This window comes from Bison bison, unplaced genomic scaffold (genome assembly GCF_000754665.1).
Source record: "Bison bison bison isolate TAMUID 2011002044 unplaced genomic scaffold, Bison_UMD1.0 scf7180017864243, whole genome shotgun sequence".
NCBI lineage: Eukaryota > Metazoa > Chordata > Mammalia > Artiodactyla > Bovidae > Bison > Bison bison.
In genome coordinates this window covers 2,472,413-2,477,650 of record NW_011494815.1, presented here as the reverse complement: position 1 = coordinate 2,477,650, position 5,238 = coordinate 2,472,413, and the positions used below count along the sequence as shown (strand labels likewise).

General features: G+C 44.5%; 1 non-coding gene across 1 annotated transcript; it reads left to right on the top strand.

The window, feature by feature from the left end:
• The first annotated feature begins 978 nt into the window (after positions 1-978).
• TRNASTOP-UUA lies at positions 979-1,050 on the top strand. Its single transcript has one exon. It is a non-coding gene; the product is annotated as a tRNA-Tyr (tRNA).
• Positions 1,051-5,238: the final 4,188 nt, after the last annotated feature.

The following is a 5,238-nucleotide window of genomic DNA, read 5'->3' as shown; positions in this document are numbered from 1 at the left end:
TTATGTATTTGCACCATGAATATGTATTGTCTTTATATTCAGAAAGAGAAAAGCTATTTTCATTTTGCAGAAGAATGTCCTCAAGGAATATATATCGTAGAAGATTATTCAATGGCATGGAAATATGTTCATAATATGTTAACTGAAAAAAACAGGTTATAGTATCATCCCACTTAAATTTTTTAAATGTAATATACACAGTATTTCCTAGGTACTATGATACCTTTTTTCACCACTTACTATTTCTGAAATAAAAATGTCTCTTGCAATCAATATGAATATTTAATGTAGTGGTTTCCCCCCTCCCTGCCTGCCTGCAAAGCTGTTATTAATGAGATGATCCTTCTGGCAATCTGAGACCTGAGAAAGTGCCATATGTGTGTAGAGAAAAGACTGGAGGAATAGACACCAAAATGTGAGCAATGCTTAGCCCTGAACTGAGATTTTAATTTTTTTGTTAAGCATACTTTCCAAGTTTTCTGTAGTATGTGCATAAACAAATATAAAAGAAGTCAGGAAACTGGCTGCTCCACTTTTCAAAGAAGCAGAGTGTGAGGGTATTTGGGACTTTGGGCCTTTACAAAATAAGAGACTAGCAAATTAGGGTCACACACACAACCTCAGTAGTGTCAGAGCCTAGAGCAAGGGAGGACTACCTTGCACGCCCATCAAGGGGCCCGGGCTGGGCAGGAGCTGGTAAAGCAAACCTTAGAACAGATGGGAGAGCTCAGTGAGCAGGAGCAGGGCTCTTGGATCAATCTTAGTTCTGTGTGGACAAGGAAATCCCTAAGAGGTAGGAGAGAGTCCAGATGGTGGGGATGCTGGCTAATTATGGATGAGAAGGATGCCCAACACTGTGAAGTCACACAGATATTTTCCAAGAGTATGTTCCCGGTCACTCAAGAGAGACCAAGGCTGCATGAAAGAGAACATGAGTCTACCCGTCTTAAAAGTCAAAACTTACATTGGTTAGGGAATTCCCTGGTGGTCCAGTGGTTAGGACTCGTCACTTTAACTATGGTGGCCCAGGTTCAATTCCTGGTGAGGGAACTAAGATTCCACAAGCTGTGCAGCACAGCCCCCCAAAACAAAAAACATCTTATATTGTTTGAGGTGAGCCCTCCCCTCAGCCAAAGGGGCAGAGTAAATACAGGAGATGAAGGGCATGGAGCAGAAGTGGAAGATTAATGGCCAGAGTAGAACTTCAATAGCCCCTCAGGAGCCAGCAAGCTCTGGGCCTCTGCTAAGGAGAAGGGAGGGGTGGGTATTAACTCATTGAGCTTCCCCAATGGCTCAGCCGGTAAAGAATTGTCTTTCAATGCAGGAGACACAGAAGACATGGGTTTGATCCCTGGGTTAGAAAGATTCCCCAGAGAAAGAAATGGCAACTCATTCCAGTATTTGTGCCTGGGAAATCCCATAGACAAAGGACCCTGGTGGGCTACAATCCATGCAGTTGCAAAGAGTCAGACACAACTGGGCACATAAACTCACTCCTTATCATAGTAGGTGAAAAAACAAGTATCTGATGCCAATATTGTTTTTAAAATATGTATAATAATAGAAAAAAGTTACAAGGATATACATCTTAATGGTGGATATGTCTCAATAGCAGGAATCTAATTTTAAAATTTTTTCTTTAGTTTTTTTTTTAACTTCCTCTCCACCTCCTCCTTGAGCATGTAAATCTTCTTAAAATAGAGAAAACAAAAAGGATTTTCAAAAGCAGCTGTAAAGACTAGTGGATCAAAGTAATGAGAATGAATACAGTGAGATTGTAATTACATAGAAATCCAGGTTCTTACTAGCTATGTGAGTTCTACTTGGCTTTGCTAAGCCTGTTTCCTAAACAATGAAACGGGATTATAAAGTCTTGTCCCAGCGAGCCGTTGCCAGGATGATCTGAGATGCAATGTACACGAAAAGTCCCAAGCACAGTACTTGGCATAAAGATAGCGCTTAATAAATATTAAACTCGACTCTCGGTGGTCGAAGCTCTCCCTTGCTGCCCCCGGAAGGCCAAGCACCTACAGCTGTTTCAGAGAGCAAAACGGAATCTGGCTGTCTTGGCAGGGCCCCTTACTGGACCTGCAGCTGCCTGCACACCTGACACTCTCCCATCTTCTTTTTCTTGCCATCTGGAGACTAACAGGATCTCATTCCTTAACCCATTTTCACCCATTTGTCTTCCTTCTCTGTCTCAGTGTCTCAGCTGTCTTTCAATAGTATTTTTGAGTACACGTGACATTATTTCAACATAACACACAATTGCAGGGCACCTATGTTCTAAAGATGGCCCCAGGCTCCTGCTCTCCATTCATATTGTCCAGAAATATTTGTATGAGCTCATAGTCTCGCTGAGAATTTAGATCCTTCAACAGCTCCCACGTGTTGCCTAACTGCTATAAAAGGCACACACACCATGCTGTAGAGACTCAGAGGGTAGATTTACCAGTGCATGCACATGTGTATGGGAGAGGAGGGAAAGAATGGAAGTATTTAGGATTTAAAAGAGTAATGATTTCTTCACCCACATCTGTTTCATATACTGTCTTTCCTAAAGAGAAAGTGCCCCTTCTGCTAAACTGGTTTCAAGGCCAGTTAAGCCAATGCCTGTCTGGGGCTCTTTCCTCTCATCTTCAGATTTGTTAAAGTCTGTACATACACTTAAAGTTTGTGGAAGGCTCTGGTCATCTGATGACGTTGCTGGGATGGAGAGCAGGTCCAAGGAGTTACAAACTAGCTCAGAGTGTTCTCCTTAGACATTTTGGAGATAGTTGGAATACATACATTCTGATTAACAAGCAGTTTGAAGACTCAGTGGAGTGCCAAAACAAGGTGTTGTTTGATATCTGTATTACTTATGGGACAAACATTAACATCAATAGAAGTAAAAAGAGATTTACCCATAGTTCAGATCCCCTCACAAACTAAGATTTTTCCTTTTTTCCTTATTCCCTTCTAGTCGTTCCAAACCACAAATTCATGGTCATGATAATAACTGGGGCTTAGATGCAGTTCAATATTCTACTTCTTTCTCACAGCCAGATGCATACACAGAATGATGTTAAGTACAGCATATCCAAAACCAGGGCAGTGTGACAACAGCCCCTTCAGGCCCGTGGACTGACAGTCCAGTGGAAGATGTTGGCAGGGCAGTGAGACACACCCTGTTCTGCCTGTGTTATTTATGCCTCTGGCAGTGAAGCCCCTGACAAAGAAGCATGTCACTGGAACACATGCTCTTTGTTCACAGAGGTGCATGCCAGCACCGGCTGTGTCAGAAGGGACAGTACTGGGTCTGTAGTCTCTCCTTTGGCTCTTTTGCTTTCTTTTTATTTGCTGCACATTGTGGCTATGTTTATTAATTACTTTGTAGCTTAATCTTATAAAACACACATTTATCTTTTGAGTCCTCATACCCTTGAGTTGGGCTTCCCTTGTGGCTCAGCTGGTAAAGAATCTGCCTTCAATGCGGGAGACCTAGGTTCAATCCCTGGGTTGGGAAGATCTCCTGGAGAAGGGAACGGCTACCCACTCCAGTACTCTGGCCTGGAGAATTCTATGCGCTGTGTAGTCCATGGGGTCACAAAGAGTCAGACATGACTGAGTGACTTTCACTCACTTCACTTCATGCTTGAGCTGTTCATAAGGAGAGGATAAATACCCCAAGATTTTGCCCTCTTTCTGTAAGGATTGATATCACCTCTCCCATGAGCTACCCAGGTTCTACTCTAGCACAGAGCTGCCACTTCTCCTTCAGCATCTCCCCTTTACCTACAAGATGGCACCAGCAGCCTCTGTTTGATATTAAAGGCTCTCTACAGATTGTACCCAACCTACTGTTCCAAAGCAGACCCCCACGCTATATGACTTCATTCCACAGACTGATGGTGTACCAGAAGAGACTGAGGCCTTGGAGTCAGACCCATCTAAGTTCAAAACCTGGCTGCACCTCTTGTTGGCCACTTCTGCATCTGTAAAAATGAATGAAATACAATCTACTCCACAGGGTAATCTGAGGATTAAATTAGAAAGAACAGTATTAAGCCCTAAAAGTGGATGCTCAATCATTGCTTGTCAACTCATGTAACTAATTTGCCCGCTTCACCTCACCAGCCCTGTGGTTCCCATAAGCTTACAGTTACAGACTTCCTGTGACATCCTGAAGAGCACTTCCCTCATTTCCCTCGCTCATAGAGATGTCTCTAAGGCTAACATTTTAAAGACTTAGGAAACAACATACTGGAAATTTTGTTTGTTTTCCATAATCCTTCTAAAATTTTTTTTGTTTTGGCATTTTAATGCATCTGATGTTTTAAAAATTGATAGTTTTGTTTGCCACTAAATGAATTTAGGTTAAAAGGAAGAGTGCAGTCTTTCTTAACATTAAGAAAAACTGAGGTTAACGCATAGAATTATGCTTTTCTCTATTCATAAATTGTTCTCAATCTTGGAGGCCCTCGTCTATACTAGAATTAAGATGGTATCTGATCTGACAAATGACGTGTTTACTTATTTTAAGCGGAATGTAACCTTACATTACTTCCTGGAGGTCTGCAAAGCCGGCCTAGGGCTCTAACCCTGTCTCTCAGGGAGCTCTTGGAGGCAGCCCATTACAAAGGCTACCTGCCAAGCTTCCCCGAAATGGAGCCCATCAAGAATTCACACACCTCACAGGGGTGCCCTTAAAGATAAAAGTATTCGGGGAAACTCTGTAACTCCGAGGCTCCATTAGAAATGCTAATTGCTGCCTTCGTTAGCCTATATTTAAATGTTAGAAAACCCAGGGAGATCCTCCAGGACTGGGGGACTCTCTGCTCCTCTGTGGCTTGGGCAAGCGGCCCGGGCTACCCGCTCTCCGCCGGCCGCGAAGGTTGACTCCGCCCGGTGCCACGCGGTACAACACCGGACCGCAGCGCTCCTGTCGCCGACTGGGGTCTTCGCAGCACTTTCAGACCCATCCGCCCAAAGAGACGCGGGGGTCGGCCTGCTGGCCCCACACGGTGCGGAGGCGCGGAAGGAGAACCCGAAAGCCCTTGTCCCACGGTCTCTACACCTTTCCCGCCTTCGCGGGTGTCGGGCTGGCCTGGTCGAGTCTTCGAGGAAGAATTTGGTCTTAGGGACCCCCGAAGACGGGCAGTAATTTACTCCCCCCAGCCCTCCCAGCAGACGTCCAAGCGAGGGGGTGGAGACCTGCCTCCGGACGCGTGGAGGAGGGACCCCACGGTCTCAACG